The sequence below is a fragment of the Larus michahellis genome, chromosome 2, assembly GCF_964199755.1.
Source record: "Larus michahellis chromosome 2, bLarMic1.1, whole genome shotgun sequence".
Lineage (NCBI taxonomy): Eukaryota > Metazoa > Chordata > Aves > Charadriiformes > Laridae > Larus > Larus michahellis.
In genome coordinates, this window is record NC_133897.1 from 44607893 (window position 1) to 44624764 (window position 16872).

Consider the following 16872-nt stretch of genomic DNA (forward strand, 5'->3'; position numbering starts at 1 on the left):
ACTTCATTTTCTAATGGTATAAAAATGTGTAATTGGACAAGCCTGTGGTTTTACTATTAGAAAAGAATACTAATAAGGTATATTAATGTTCTCTTGTTATTAGGGGAGCTCGTTTAAAAAATGTCAGTGTTTTAATGATGAAAGAGATAGTTGTCTAGAAAAAAAAGTAAAAATGCATTTCATTTTAATTAGCTCTAATTAGAAGATTAATAGATTTTAAGGACAGAAGGAGTCAGTGTGATCTTTAGGGCTAGCTCCACAGATGTAGTCACATAAAACAAAACACATCAGCTTCTGATGGTACATCAGTGTGCATACAGCAGATATCTACTGCTTACTGGTCATGTAGACCCATTCTTCTGTCAAGACGGAGGATGTGATTTTCACCTCTTAAGTAATATATCTAAAACAGTTTAAATCGTCCAAAGACACCTAGTCTTTAATCGTCTAAAGACACCTAGACTAAAAGGATCCATAGACTAAAAAGGGAATCAAGAGTGACTAGGTCAGTATGGTGGACATCAAAATATAGATTAGGTTAATCCCACTGTGTCTCATATATCCCACAAAATAGGGAAATAAGGAGTCCTTCAACAGCCACTGCCTTAGCTAGGAGGTGTCTAAACTTACAAAGTATTTTGTCCCTGAGACTCACCATGCTGCAGTTCTCTCTGGTGCACGTGGCCAGGGCTGCTGTCGTCTGACCAAGCATTTCCAAACTGAGACAGTGAAAAGGCTTCAGTGAGGGAAAGCACCCTGACTGCATACAGGTCCCATGCCTGGCTGCTACAGGCAGCCTCCCTCGGAGGGAAGCTGAGTGAGCCAGCGATGTGGGAGTACTTGCTGGTAGCTCCTCTGCTTGGGTAAACACAAATGAGGATTATAGGGAGCACAATGAAGCATTCACACAGGTAAGACACAGCTCCTCAACTCAGCTTTTGCCTAAGTTGTGTGCTCCTAAACTTCTCGTTGGCCACCACCTTGTAAGTATGCTGAGTCCCCCCGCCATGTACTAGTAAGACTCGGTCCTTCATAGAGTCATAGAATGGTTTGGGTTGGAAGGGCCCTTTAAAGGTCATCTAGTCCAACCCCCCTGCAATGAGCAGGGACATCTTCAACTAGATCAGGTTGCTCAGAGCCCAGTCCAACCTGACCTTGAATGTTTCCAGGGATGGGGCATCTACTGCCTCTCTGGACAACCTGTGACAGTGTTTCACCACCCTCAATGTAAAAAATTTCTTCCTTATATCTAGCTCATCAGGAGGCCGATATGGCTGTTGTCTTTTTAACTCACCAGAGAAAGAAAGGGAGCTGTTTTCCATACAAATGTATATTGATCAGGAACACTTTCAAATGTGTGGGTTTTTTTTCAGTAGGAAAACTGAAGCCAATTGCTGTCCCAGTCTGGGTTCATTCAAACCCCACTCTCCTACATCCAAGAAGACTGCCCTAACTCCAAGGCTATTGTAAAAAAGGTCACTGTGCAACTGGTATTTGAAAATTCATCCCTGCTTTTCTTGTTCTCCAGTGTTAAAATCCTGAACCACACCGTAGTTGAGCTTGTGTGAGTGAGGAAAGGTGCCCTTTCTGTTTCCCCTGTCATCCATCCAGCTCAGCAGGCGAGCCTGTCTCTGGCTCTCCCAGTGCTTATGCATTCACAGGAAGAACAGCGTAAGTATCACATCCTTCTTCTTAGCATTGCCCAGTTGCTTGCTCAAGATATATGATCAGAGTACGGATTTTTTAGACTGCCTCTTTGAAGTGTGTATTTCTTCCCATGAACAGGGATGCTGTACATAAATCTGGTGTTTGGATTCAACCTTGCAGAAGGAAAGGACGTCAGCTTTAGGATTTGCAGATCCTAATTGGGAAGTCCTCATGTCTTCCTTTTTTTTGGTCACACCCTTAGTCTAATATTCCGTCATGATTCTTGGTAATCTTGTAGTTAAATTATCTGTGCCACTCTTCCAGGTTTTGCTTACCTAACTCTGTCTTTACTGTACAGCAATGAATTTGACATAAACCATTTGGCTTGGTTAAATTCTGCTTTTAGAAATCTTCATCCCATGTGATTATCTACTGATGTACTATGTAGGTACATAAAGCAACAATCAGGTGACTACTTAGCTTTTCTTTGGTAAGTAATAGACCACATCCCTTAGATCTTCAGCTTTATAGTAACAGATAACAACTCTGCTACATATTGTTAATTTACACAATTTCAAAAGTTTGCAAATAGAAAAAAAAAATGTTGATCCTGTACTAGAGATGTTTATTTCTGCGCATCTATTTCATGTATGTTTCTGTTTATCCTCTTACTGATGCATTTCTTGTGTTGTAGTGTATTTTGTGATGAACAGGCAAATTAATTGTCTTCACAGCCCTTACATACATGTAAAATAGACTCTTTTATGCTATATATTAAACCTCTGGAGAATTGTAAAGACGGACTTTAAGATTTCTACCTTTGCTACACAGCTTTGCAGCCTTCAGTTTTGTTATTGTCTTTATATGTATAATCACTACCCCAGGGACAACCTTCCTTCCAAGTAACAGCGTGAGTGTGCAGTTGCTGAATCTGTATTTTTTAAGAAATCTTTCTTTTCCTGTCAGTTACACCAGAGAGCAAAGAGAAAAGGACAAGTGTTTTCTCAGATGTTGGTTTGGTGACAAGGGCAGAAGACTGAGTAGGTTGGAGTATTAATGTGCTTTTTTAGGGGAATAGAGGAGAAAAGGGAATAGGGATATGTAAGAGGAGTCAAAGAAAGGAAGTTGTATAGGGGACAGGACAAAAGAAACAGGGATGAAGGTGAGTGCAGCACAGCCATTGACCAAAACCAGTCCTACGCTAGGGAACTCATGGGGACTGCAGAGCAGGTTGCTCCCAAGGTGGACGTTGGTCGCTGTTGAGGCAGAAGAGTAGAGAGACAAACTTCCCTGCAACAGAGGAATAGTGTGACCAGGCACAAAATCTTTGGATTCATCTTTTTCTCTGTGGTGTTACAGTCACAAAAGCAGCCATTTCTTTTACTTGAACTGCTTCTCTATATGAATAGCAGCAGGCTGTGTGGGCTGGGTACATAAAATAAACGTAAACCACCAAGTTTGTAATTTACGTGCAGCAGAAGATGCTCCTAGGTGCAAGACAAGTGAAGGTGTGTAGGGAGAAGGAATGGGGGCCTGTGGACTCCTTGAGTGCATGTGTGGATGTGGCGTGTCTACCTAACACACAAGAGAGAGCAATCTTCAGCTATGTCTTTAGATTGTCTTCCCTGAGGAATGGGATGGTGCTTCAAGTAGACTTTTGATGGCTGTCTTCATGAATAATGCTAATTTCGTCATAATACAAAAAGTTTAAAACTTTAGCTTTTGTACAGTATGAAATGAATGAACAGTGCATCAGAAACATCTGTCAGGTTATAGAATAAAGGCTTAATTAGCATTTTTGTGTGGTGTGGAATAATTCATGCTGGGACATCAAAATTTGTCTCCTCAAATGTATGGGAAAAAATCACATTTTCTGGTCTTTCTTGTTGCTCTCAATAGACTGGTTCAGGCCGGGGGGAGGGGGAAAACAGAGCTGTGGCACGTTAGCACCAATGAAAATCTGCAGGGTGCAACGCAGTAGTATGAGCATCTTCAAAGCGCCTTACAAATAGGAATTAATACATTGATGTTGCACAGGGATTCTGCGGCTGGGATAATGCTGCAACCGTATCAAGAGTTCAAGGGTGTGAATTTCAAAAGTACTTAAATGACTTTGCAGCACAAATTCAATTCAGTGGCACTTAGGATTCTGTTGCCGAAACCCTATGTTGAGTTGCAGTGTATGTTGGCACTGAAAGCAGCAAAAAGGGGAGAGGTGAGAAAAGACCTCTGTGAATGATCTGAGTTCTGGAAAATCTGTCTCTATGACATTGCAAATTCCATGTGTTTTAATTATTACTGGGTCATATGTATGGCTATAGAGAAAGCAGCTGCCTATTCAGTCTAGCAAATGAAGTATATTGCCAAAGACAATAGTTGGAAGGAACAGCTGTCAGTAGGAGGAGGATCTCGAGCAGTTCAGGACAGAAGTCGGGGAAGGTATTTATTCTCCTAGTCTGTTTTTAGCTCTTTCAGGCGTCTCATTTAGGCGCTCTGACTCAATACGCTGGAGCTGCCTGCCTGCCTCTTTTCATTGACTAGGCAGGGAACTCGAGTCCTTCACTTTGATCTGTTGAATCATTCCTAAGCTAGATACCTAACATGGGCATGCATATATGGTCTGAAAACCCGCCAGGATGTATATTTTTATCAGTGAGGCTATGTTACTACATTGGAACAAATAGCTGGAAATCCCTAAATGAAAGTTGGATACTTTAAAAAAAACCAAACAACCTCTTCCAGAAACTGTTAGCTTTATAAAGGAATCCTGGAGTGAAATCCTATGGGTTTGTGTCATGTGAGTAGTCATGTTAGAACAACAAAATGGTCCCTTTGGCCTTAAAATGAATATGAAAATCATTGTAAGCTGTGCTCAAGTCTTATGTTCCCTGGACAGTGCGGCCGGGGCTACAGGGTCTAAGGAGCAGAATGTAGTATATTCATGCTGCATCTCGGCTCCACCATGACAGAGAAGTTTAAGAAAATATAAATAATCAAGAATTTATTAACCCCTTTGTCTCAGTTTTATTCTCCCTCCCCTTTATATACTGTAGACACACAGAACGTTTTAATTGACTCAATTATAAGTATGATGGGATAAGTTAATAGGATTTATATGCTTTGTATATACTTCATAAATTCTGAAGCACTATAATGCATTGGAGTTATAGATAAATTATATGAAGAAGCTAGTGAATTGCATACTGGAAAGAATAATAGGAAAACAGTAATTGAAAAACCTATAAAATCCATTAATGCATACCCTTCCTTTATTAATTTGTAATAATAATGTAGTGAATAAATCAATCAAGGATATTACAACAATAGGTGACTTAAAATGTTCTCTTCTAACGAGATTTCTTGCAGTTTTATTCTAATTCCACACACTGAGTGAATTAAGGATGAAGTCAGTCAGATACTGTTCTGTGTTACACCGGGCTGATTTTGAGTGGAGCCGTATTAGCTTAATTGGGAGCAGAATTTGGCCCTGAGCTCTCACTCACCATGCGAGGAAGGAGAGGGGAGAGACACTCCCCAGATTTGACCGTAGTTTTATAATTTTGGGCTTGCGCAGAATGAAACTCTGAACCCAAGTGCCTCTGTATCAACGGCGGCATACATAATGCATAAGCTATTAAGCGTTATGAAGAGTGCTCTGCTTGTTGGGTAGCTGCAGAATAACATGGCTAACAGATGTTGTGCTTCTAAAGCAGTTGAACTCCTGAGTGTGCTTTTATCTTCTGATCTGCAGCGTACTGTGGCTCCCTCACTAGCGCGTACACAAGGCAGACAGATTAGCGTTAATTAGAGAGAGGCTTTGCTCATTTTTCATTGCCAGTTTCAATTTTGGGGAGAGTAAATGTTTCTCTCCTTTACGATTTCAAATAAGGGCATTTTAGTATGTATTGGGGGAGATTAGGCATTAATCAGTGATGCTTATGGTTAAATCGGGTGGTGCAGGTCTGGAAGTTGAGTATTGAAGTCCCAAAGTGGACGAAGGCTGGCGAGGAGGACGGGGAGGACAGGGCCAAGCTTGACACTGGCTGTAGGACAGGCTTCCTACGATAAGAGGAAACGCATAAGAGGAAAGCCAAAGAGCCATGCCATTTTGCAGCATGGGTTCATGAGGAGAAACATTACCTGATTACTCCTTCTAGGACATTACTGAGCTTTATTAAAGCATTTTGCATTGCTGCTTATAATGAGAAAGGAAAGGGAGCTCTCTCCACCTTCTGACCCCCCTCCCTCAAGCACCAATGCAAGGGAGGATTTATTGCTTCATTAGCAGCGTGATCATGCTTCACAATGAGTATTAAAGCATTGGCTTACTGGGTTATTTAGGGAATGACCCTTCCCCAGCTATCCTCCCCTCCCACCGCCACTGCACCCCCAGTTTATTTCACATGCTATTGCCATTTACCCATCATCATCAAAATATCACTGTTTCCCTTTCTGTAGTGATAGGACACTGGCAACGGAACAAATATTTTTAGGTTGACAGTATGTTACAAAATTGTAATGTGGGCAGGGTAAATTGAAATCAAAGCAGAACCAAATTCCACTCATTCTTCAGATTCCCAGGCAGACTGAGACATCTTTTGCAGTTCATTGATCTTTTAACGTGGGCTTAGAGATCATTCCCAGACAAGGGGAGTACGTTCCCAGATGGTGAAGGCTACGCTCTCCGTTCCAGTTCTTGGTTTCCCTCCCTCCACAACTCTGTATTTCCTGTTGTGAGAATATGGCAGGGCCCCTGCAGTGCCTGCATTTACCTACCCCCCTTCTTAATTACCCATATACAAGGGTATTTTATCAAATGGCATAGATTCACTTTATCTAATGTCTTCCTGAATATATCAGTGATACAAGAACTTTCGCTTTTGCAAAGCAGTACTTGTGGTAGTCTTGTGAGCGTTGCTTTCTTCTATCATTAATTTCAATTACGTCCTGTTAGATTTCTGCAGCAGCTGTCCAACGGGGAGGCTCTGTAGGCCACCATGCCTTGGCACTTCCAATTGTGGTTATGTTTAGAAAAGTGAATTCTTATGCAGCCTGTCTACTGCCTGTGTGCTTTGAGTCATATTTGCTTACTTTACTGACACAAACACATTTTTATTACTGCTACCATCACAGTGCCAATATACCTCCAAGCTGCAGGGTGACCTGTAGTCTGCTCCATCTTATGTAGCCTCAACAACATTGTCAGCAATGCTTTAATTGTAGATGATATTTTGGCCCTGATGCTTGGAATGGACTCAGCTTGGCCTCCATCCACAAAAAAAAATTGTGACAGTGTATTTTTTTCTTTATATGTTAGGAGGCAATTCGCTACTTGGTACTTGTTGGTTTTGTCACGAGTGAACAGTCTTTGATACTACCAGAGCAGCAGTGAGAGAAGCTAGGGTTCAAGCCACTTCTTTGGTGAACCTCAGGGGTGTTCAGTAGATGCATATGCTCTCTCTCTGAAGTGTCTTCAGAGGCAACATCCTTGTCGGACTTGCTTTGTTTGTATGAGTTGAATACTCTGAGCCGCCTACCTGTTTCCCTGTTTTTTCTCTTGGGCTTGTAAGACTGCTCTGCACACAGAATTTTACTATCAAAAGGTATGATGCTTGTTTTGGCTCTGTATTTGATATTTGTTTTGTCTCTGTAATAATGAATGGAATTATTTTTAGCATTAAGCCAGGCTAATTTGACAGTGCTATTGCAGTTTAACAAATTAACACTTCAATTTGTCATTTCTACCATCTCTTAGGGGAGGGGTTGTTCCGAAGGGTACTACAGTTAGCAGTGGCAGCAGGCACCACCATCATCATCAGCAACCTTTCCTGACTCTGCGACTTCACAATGGTGCAAGCATCAGTACTGACTTGTTTTTCATGGTATGGGAACACCTGCATTCTGAGTACTTATGCCAGGATTCATTCTCACTACGGAGGAAGGAATAGCCAGGGCACTGCAGAACTTTTCTGCTACTAATATTTGTACTGAAGATGAGTACTAGTCTCACCTGTATTTCGCCACTGGTAACATGGCTGGCTCTCCCTTTGCTTTTTAGGACACCTTTTGTGCACCTACCTGTCTATACTAAGAAATTAGATGTGCCAAAGACTCTTTGCTGGCCCTGAAGCCAAGGAGTGTGGCACAGTGTGTGTGTGCACTGCTAAAATCTCTTGCTCCTCAAAACTTGGTGACCTGATTCAAGCATCCTATGGGGAATATGAGGCCAGGGACTAAGGTAACTCCCAGAATGGGCAATGGCATGTGAGTGCTGGAGCCCGTGACCTGGCCTTGTTATTTTAGCAGCATAGATGTAGTCCTTGAGGGCAAATTACTTGCTTCTCTCTACTATCTTGGCCTGTGTCTGGTATATGTTAAGACAGTTCTTGCTCTGAACACTGTACGGAAAACTTTAGGACCAACATGTCTGTTGCAGTGGTCTTTATTGTGTTCCTTCACTGAATCTCGATGACGCCTCTCCAACGTGTGTCCCTGTTGCTTGTCCATGGTATGGTGTCTCTTGATTCAGTGCTTTTGGGAAGGTCCAAAAAGTACTCCAAAACCTGTGTGCACAAATAGAAAATCCAAGAAAGAGTTTTTCCCTTCCTCTCCTCCTTTCCCCCACTAAGGCTCTCTCCAAGGGGAGGGCATCAAATCCCTCTGTATCCTCTTGGGAAATAGTGAAAGGGTCTCATGGGGCTTGCCAGAGAGTCCTAGCCTGGCAGTCTTGGCACAGAGGGTGCTGAGTCCTGTTCCATGTAGGTACACGTGTGATTGAGCTTGTAGGAGCTGTCTGCTGCTTTGTCTGCTCCAGTGGGGCAGATATAGACAGGGCTCTGGCAAAACGGTGGTCCTCTGGCTACATTTGCCCACCTCCTCCTCACTTCTTTAACTACAAAATTATGAAAGTTGGTGGGTTTTGGGCTGGCGTGGTTGGTCATGGGACAGCAGACGAGCTGGGCCTGGGCTAAGTGCTTGGAGGATCTGTGGGAGCCTGTAGGATGCATATAATCAAAACAGATATAATTATCATGCAATCATAATTTTTGTTGTTTCTGTGGTTGAGAACACTTGGCTTTGATTTAGCTAGGCCCCAAACACAAGCTTATCATTAATAATCAGGAAACTCTTTTACTCTTTGTGTTTAGTTAAAAGGAAATTTCTCCACTATTTACCACATAACCACATCCTTTACCATCACAGTTTTATTTTCTGTCAATACAAAACTTTGAGAGGGGAATACCTCTGAGCTCAGGCAAATGTAGATAAATACCCCATTTTTAGTGTCAATGGTTGGCTTAGATACTCATAATTAATATTTAGTTAAAGACATACTAGATCAGGCCTCAAAATAACTTGAACATAAAGGATGCTGTCAGATTTTGGCAAAACAGAAAGTAGGTACCTATTGCAAGAATGAGAACAAATCAATATCAGCACATTGTCAGTCACAATGTTTATTTTGTTCTTTTTTTCCTGTAACCCTGTTTCATAGATTTTCAGTTTCTGACATTTTTTCTCACAGTGTGAATGATATGTTGGGATTAAGGCATTAACCTAAGACAAGGTTTTCCAGTTTCTACGTTACCTCACTTGATGATGATGATACATTACATTTCATATTACAGGTCACCAATTTGCAGAGTCTTCCACCTTCTAACAATAAACAGAGTCTCATCCCCTTACAGAAGAGGGTTTTCCAGGGGCTTACAGCTGCATACAGCTCTGCTTTAGTTTCTGCCTTTAACAAACATTTGAAAAGCTAAGGCGTGAATATTACCGGGAAAACCAGTTGTTAAAGGCAATCCAATCATGTCCTTGTAACACATCCTCCCAAATGCCAGTTTATATTTAAGTTTGCTAGTTAATCTGTCAGGTTGAAAAATATTTTAAAAATATTTTAGGATACTAATCTGTTAGCATGTGGTAGATTTTGTCTGACCTGTGATGAATTATTATTTTGGATACATAAATTTCTTCTCATTGGCACTTTATGGTAAGGATTGTGATTGCTTCGCATTTTCAAGGCAGAACACGTGAGATAGATACTAAAGAAGGACTCAGGGAGTGCTCGCAGGGTCTTCTAATGGTTTGTCATGTTTCACGTTGGTCAGAGCTCAATGGCAAACCTCCATTTTGACGTAAGGTGAACCTCAACTGTTCCATAGCTGTTGGGGTTTGCCTGCACAGCCCAATGTCATTTCTCCAGTATATTTCCTATCTTACGCCCAGGCGAGAAGACGACAGAGGTATCAGCTACAAGGCTTTTTGGGCAATATAAAACTTTATTATTCCTAAGAGCTGTGAGAGGAAGGGCAAAAAATGGGAGCTGTGTCCTCAGTGAAGGATTTTGATTTTCTTTCCTAAGCATTCAGGAAGAATTCTGGTTCAGGATTTGCCACTCAGTTAATACCCACATTAACTCCGTTGTAGAAAACAATCCTTGATTCCCCAGAAAAAAACCCTATATCATCAGATGTCGTTTTTCCATTAATAAGAAACTGCTTTCTTTTCGCGAAGTCCAGCAAACTGCAATCCAGTAATGCATTTGTATAGACAGATACATTTATGTTTTCCTTTTTATTTCTTCCTTTTCAGTAGCCTGAAGGGTGTGGATTTTTATTTTCTTTTAATGTAGAAACAATCCACAGTAATCAGCTGGTTCTTGTAATCTTTGTGCCCTTTTCTGAGCCATTCCCTGATTACTACAATGTAATTTCATTTACTTTTATTAATTACCTCTTTTTGCTTGTACTGTCAGATTAGTTCTGAAATATTTCTATTGTAGGAGCTATTTAAACCTTCCTCCTTTAGATCCATACCAGATAATCAGGGGAATTTGATTAAAATGGGAGGCTGACTTTTGATTCATGTTTCTTTTTCTAAGATGAGGGAAGAAAGTTCAGGTCATCTCTGAAACACACATAATACTAGTCAAAAAACAATATGATAATCCTGACTCCAGTGGTCTTCATCTCAGTAGGAACTTAGTTCTATTTATCTATGTGTAATTTCTATTCAAAATATGAATTAAAACAGTGCAGCTAAAAAAAATTGCCACTGCTCACACAATCATGCTGAAGAATCTGTAGAGACATAAATCTTCTGCCAGTACAGCAGAAATAAAATGTGTCCATAGTTCTCATTAAGAAAAAAGAATGAACAATGAGATAGCAAAATGTGCAGAGGACATAGGGCTATTTAGATGGGAGAATTTCAGAGGATACTTAAAAATTCTAGTTGGGTGATCAGCACAGCGGCCAAGAAATTTTTGTCCTGAAAAATGCAGATTAAGGCATGGTCAAAGGTAGATTGCTTCTTTCTAGCAGTAACCACTCAGGAAACAGAGCTGGACGTCACTGCGGGGAGTTCTGCGTGCAGAAATGGTCAAAAGGCAAACAAAATACTTGCTTTGGTAGCTTCTTCTTGTCCCTGGAATTTGGACATTTGTACAATACAGACATTCAATCTGTATTGAAGCTTTTGGGTTTTACAGTTTCATAAAACTGAAGTTATTTTAAAGGACAATCAGTTCCTGCAGGTGGTAACTAGACTGATTTTTTTAGTCTTCATTTATTTTCTTCAACACATTACCAAAGCAACTGATAGACGTCTGAAAAGGTGACTGACTTCTGCCTCTGAATATTTATGCATTTGTAAAATATATTTTGTTGTTATTATTTTTAATTGTGCATGGTCCTATGTAATCAAGACAAATGATAGTAATAATAAGTACAAGTCAACTTTTCAGAATTATGTTTATATATTCATTTTAGTTATAGTGCAATTCAGATTGTGATGCTGTTTTTCTTCAGTTTCTATTTGGGAAAGACCTGCTAGCTTACCAATATGTGTTGAATGTCTGCCTTCACAGAAAAGGGTAGAGGATTGTTGGGATTGTCGTAGTGTAGTATCAGATGCTGTCAGAGACTGTAAAAGGGACATTTTCCTAATGGCCATCTCTTGACGCTGGAGTAGTTGCCCAATAAAAAGTATTTCTTGTATTTCCCATTTTCAGGAGTTTTTGAGAAGCTTTCAGTGCTCTGAGGGTGACTGACCCTTCATTCCCAGAGCACCACGGCATGTGGATGTGCCTCTCTGTGTTCAGCAGAGCAGTTAAGTGCATTCTTAAGTTTAAAGATGTGAGTAAAGTTAAGTATGTGCTTCTCTGCTTTGTAAAAAGTTATGGCTGTCTCAATCTTGGACAGTAAAGACTAGTTTGCTGACATCTGGGCAAGCTTCAAAGACCTGTCCAGCTGTGAGTTGCCATCTCTGGTTTCTGCTCCGGTTCAGGGGCATCTTCAAGAGTTCATTGTGGTTGAGGAACGGCCTCAGAGTGCTGCAGATTACAGCTTTCCCTAGCGATGCATGCCTTTTCTCCATTATACCTGGCACAAACAATCAAATAAATGCAAACCAGAGAAGCAAAATAAATCAGACAGAAGCCTCAGAGGTAAATGAAGAACCTTTGTTTTCCATTTAAATCTGCTGGATGCAGTAGTCTGAATGCCAAGACCTTGGATCTCTTGAAAATTACTTATTCCCGGCATAATTTGCCACCTACATTAGACTGAATGAAAATCCATCAGCGAATGGCTTCCAGGTAGAGACTCTGCAACGTTTGGATTTAGTTCCAAATTTCAAAGGTTGTTTAGAAAATCCAGGTCAGGATTCAGAGCTGAATTTCAAATGTCCCTGAAGTTCATGTTTGTTCAGACCTAAGCTTACAGATCTGAACCAACATGATAATGCAGATTTAAAATAAGAACTTCTAGGTTTATGTAGAATCGCTTATTCAAACTCTTGGTTCCTTTTTTCTCTGTGGTATTATTTACCAGTCACAAGGGCACGTAAAATAACTACTTAATAATTATGAAATGCTAAAGCCACTCATTATGCATTGAAAATGTGTGAGTGCAAATTCTCTAAATGATGTGGAAGTTGGACTGTTGGGAACATTCAGATTGTACATTATGAAAGTGTAGGCTACTCTCTAGTACATTTGTCTGATATACAAGACAATTTCATCTCAACTTGGATGAGATACAGAAGCGTAGGCTCTGTGGAATATGAAGTGGGCTTGGTGGAGCAGAGGGAAATTCATGTTATGTTCAATGTGCCTAGTAAATAATGAGATATTAAATTATAATGTGTTCCAGGAGTTTTCAACTGTATTTTCTCTTTAATCATTTCATTATTCAGACTCCTTTGTTTCTGACTTGTGTCTTTCATTAGAATTTTAGGACTCGAGTATGTGTGTGGGGAGCTCTGTGAAGCTCCCTGTGGCACCTCCACGGCATTAATTCCTTCAAATAAGAAGGAGGTTTGTCCGCAGTAGAATCTGGGCAACCCTGTGAAAACAGGCTTCGTCTACAGCAGCCACCACGTATAGCTGGAGCTTCCTTGGACTGTCTCTCACTTCCATGGCAGCATACTTTGAATGAGCAGATGTGAACCCTTTTGCAGTGAGGCTTGCAGCACAAGTGACGTGGTGTGACTGCAGGAGTGGAAGCAAAGGGAAGGACTCTTGTAGCCTTACGTGAGCGAGCGTTATCCTGCTCGGTGTTCCCATCCCTTGGCATCGCTGTGTGAGCGTTGGACCAGCAAGCAGGATTGGTGCTTTCAAACAGATGGGCCTGAGCACAGTCTGAGCCAAGGGAAACATGTATGTGAATCACTTGTGGGTGTTAAGGGCAGGATTCCCATTTGATATTCTCAGCATCGCAGCAGGTATAAGGATCCAAACATTTAAACAGTGTAAAGCACTTGAGCCTCTTAAAAATGCATGATAGATAGCTAAATTCCTGGTAGTGGAAAGGGGAAGGAAGCTTCTGCAGGTAGGCTCAGCAAGCAGCAGCGGATTTAGGCGTGTGCAGTCTTATTTGTTACCAGTGAGTCAAAGAAACGCTGGCATGGGAAATTGGGACCAGGAAGGCAAATAGGCTTCTAATGCATGGTCTTAGTGAAACTCAAGGACAGACTTTTCAGCTATTTCCCTTTGATTACCAGGTGCTAAAGTCCGTATTACAGGAAAGCAAGGAAAGTGCTTTAATGATGTTTCCATAAACAAGATCCTGATTTCCTGGACTGAAGCCTCAGGGAGCATTATAATGTGGCAATTGGTATGGGCTGGTGTACTGGTTGTTTTGTTTTACCTTGTGCTATTCAGAGGAGCCTAAAGGTGTTTGATCCCTGGTCGCTCATGACTTTCTTATGTTTCTTTGAAAATCTCCTCTTTAATGTTCACTGTAAAATAAACCCTGTTGACATTGGCTATGTTTATGGTACCAGACTGCAAGAGCTCTCCTTTCTGCGTTTCCCAGTCTGGGCACGCAAACTAGCCATTCTTTATTTCCATATGGCATAAGACTTGGCCATGCAAGTACGCTATTCTCCCAGACTGAGGGTTTTAAGGAAAGGAAACGTGCTTAGGTAGGAGCAAGGACATGCTCCAAGAGACATCCTGCTGGACTAGGCGAGCAGGAATACAAGTCATACATTAATGTACCCCCACTGGTAAATCCATACATTGACACAGACAATACTGTGTCTCTTAGTACTTTTCATATACACAGAATTTATCCAAATATGGTGCTTACTGAATACCCTGACATATTATTTATGAAAACACTTATTTAGGTGCACAGTTATTTCACTTGCATGCTCATGCCTTTTTTTTTTTTTTTTTTTTTTTTTTAATGTGAGTGAATGGACTGGTATACATGTATAGTTGTTGGGGCCACAACTGGAGCAATTTAACTTACTGTAAATAAAAAGCCAGAAAATCTTTGCAGTCTTGGATAAGGTCGCACTTTCAGTGTGGGTCCAGGGTCAGTCCCAATTAAACTACACAATTGCAGTAAGAGAACATTAAGGTTGCAAAGATCATACTCCAGAATTGGAAACTTTGGAGCATATGTTGTCTGAATTCTTTGGTGCATAGCAGTATTGTCTTTAACAATGATACGTAGGCACACATACATTCGCATTATCAGCTGATGGCAAATGTGCCCATAGATGGCACTCAGAAATATGTAACAGTGTTTATGGCTTTTGAAGGATCAATAAAGTTCATTGTTGTGCAGTCCAAATAGCTCCCTTTGGAGCAGCTCTCTTTACGGCAGCTTTGAACAGCAAAGCCCTTGTTGGAGGGTTCTGAGAAATGGTAACGTAGTTTCAAAGATACTCATATATTTTACTAAATTGAAGCATTTGATAAATAATACAAAGCCAATGTAGGAAATACTAAATGCGGTTTAATTTGGCTGCTGCTATGTTGTAGGGTGTTCTCAAATAAATATGCATTTTATTTAGAAGACCATTGCTTTGCTGGTATGAAAATATGCAGCGCTGATCTGAAATGTGACTTGACACTTGAAAATATAACCTAGAACTAGCAAAAGGAGTAAAAGAAAACATGCTGGCCTGCCATCCTCTTCGCTTAGCACTTGACTTACAGATGCCCTACATTCAAAACATTTTTTTTTTTTTTTAAATGGAGACTCGTGGATGTATTTATTTCATGATTATCTCCATGTCTTCCTCCACATTCAGGTCCTTTTGTGAACAGCTGCTAACTGTGCCCATGCATACTATACGCTGGCTTGCGTCTTTCGTAATAAGCACCTTCAAAACATGATTATATGAAGTTACCTGGGGGCACTGAAACCTTCAGAGAGGCAGTGGTATCGGTCTTACAGGGGTAAACACTCCTCTGCTTGGCAGAGGTTCTTTAGCGCATTGGTTGCCCTACATCCACTCCAAATCTGCAAGCTGGTGTTCGTATGCTGTGTACGACATGTGTAAATGGACTATATTATCCAGATTCAGTGCCCTGCTGGTATGACCCCAAATCTTTTGCAGATAGTAGGGAGGGAGTCACCCTTGTCTGCAGTTTCAGATGGCTGACAAATTCTCTCTGAAAACTTCAGGCTGTAATACTCCATCCTGTTTCAATATGGTAAGGAGTCAGATTTGTACATGCTTACATCTAAATACAAATGAATATAAATAATAGGTGGGTATTTTCATTTGATATTCTGTTCAGTGGAAGAATGAGTCAATTGATTAACCTATTATTCAGTCCATTATTCAGGGTTGTATCACAATGAAGTCACAATTATTTATGAAACTTTGATTAATTTTAAATCTGTTCTTGGCTTTAGGACATCAATTAAACTATATAAAAAGAAGCAATTAGTCACTTTACCTTTTAAGAATTTTTTATTTAAGTTCATACAAAGATTTATTTCTATCTTGGAAAAGACTATAGCCATATGCCACTGTGTTTGTCTCTCTTAGGTCTGTTATTTCACCTACTGTTTTCATTTAATTCCAAAAAATTTGCTGAAAGCTGTGAGTACTCAGCACCTTCCCAAACCGGGCTACTTGGGTTTCATCGCCTAAGTATGCATACAGGCATTAGCTTTAGGTAGAAGTGTTTTGAAATGCTGGGAAGTGGTTTCTAGCAGGAATGCTAATCTTTATGAGCACCACCACTGAGATTTCATTCTTTGAGGGCTACCCCTTGCGGTAGTGAAAAAGCCTGTGTTTCAATGATCCTATCACCTCTGTTGGCTGGAGTTTTAACTCCTGGTAGGGCCACTTAAGCCTAACAGGTCAAAAAGGCCAGATGAAATGAAGTTCACTGTTTTGCCTGATTGGCAGATGATAGATAGTTCTGTAACTTACAGTCATTAGCAAAATAAAGCCAAGCATCAAAAATATACTAAGGTAGTCGCACTAGCAAGGTAATGGACTTTGCAATTTTTGCGAGTCCTGATGTAAGTCATTGGTAAAGCTAGGCCTCTACGACAGTCTTTTCTGAGGTTAAGTATGTAAGTAAATTTCTAGAGCATTAGAACAATAGTTGCAATAATAAAAGTTGATAGTGGTAATGAAAGAAACGGACAAACGCAAGCCCTAAATCCTTGGAGCGCGCAAACATCAGTGCTGACAAAAAGCAATTTAAAAATGAAAAAATCTGTAATATATCCAAGGATGCAAGATAGTTACTATTCAGTGAGCATAACGTTAATTCAGAAACGGCGTCATCACTCATAGGCTAAGAGCCAGTTATGACTGTGGAGTTACTCATCAGCATGCTCCGACTGACAACATTGCTAGGCTGGGTATCTTTGCAATAATGGCAATAACAAAAGTTGGGGCAGTCAAAATATATTGGAGAAAGCAATGAGCAAGCACAATCCCTGTATTTTAGATCAG

The 16872-nt window shown here is 40.5% G+C and overlaps 1 protein-coding gene across 5 annotated transcripts in view; it reads left to right on the plus strand.

Annotated features, from left to right (window-relative positions):
• The window catches only part of RBMS3 (RNA binding motif single stranded interacting protein 3), a 716669-nt gene that overhangs the window by 69637 nt on the left and 630160 nt on the right, over positions 1 to 16872 (plus strand). The gene's annotated exons all lie outside the window — the stretch shown is intronic.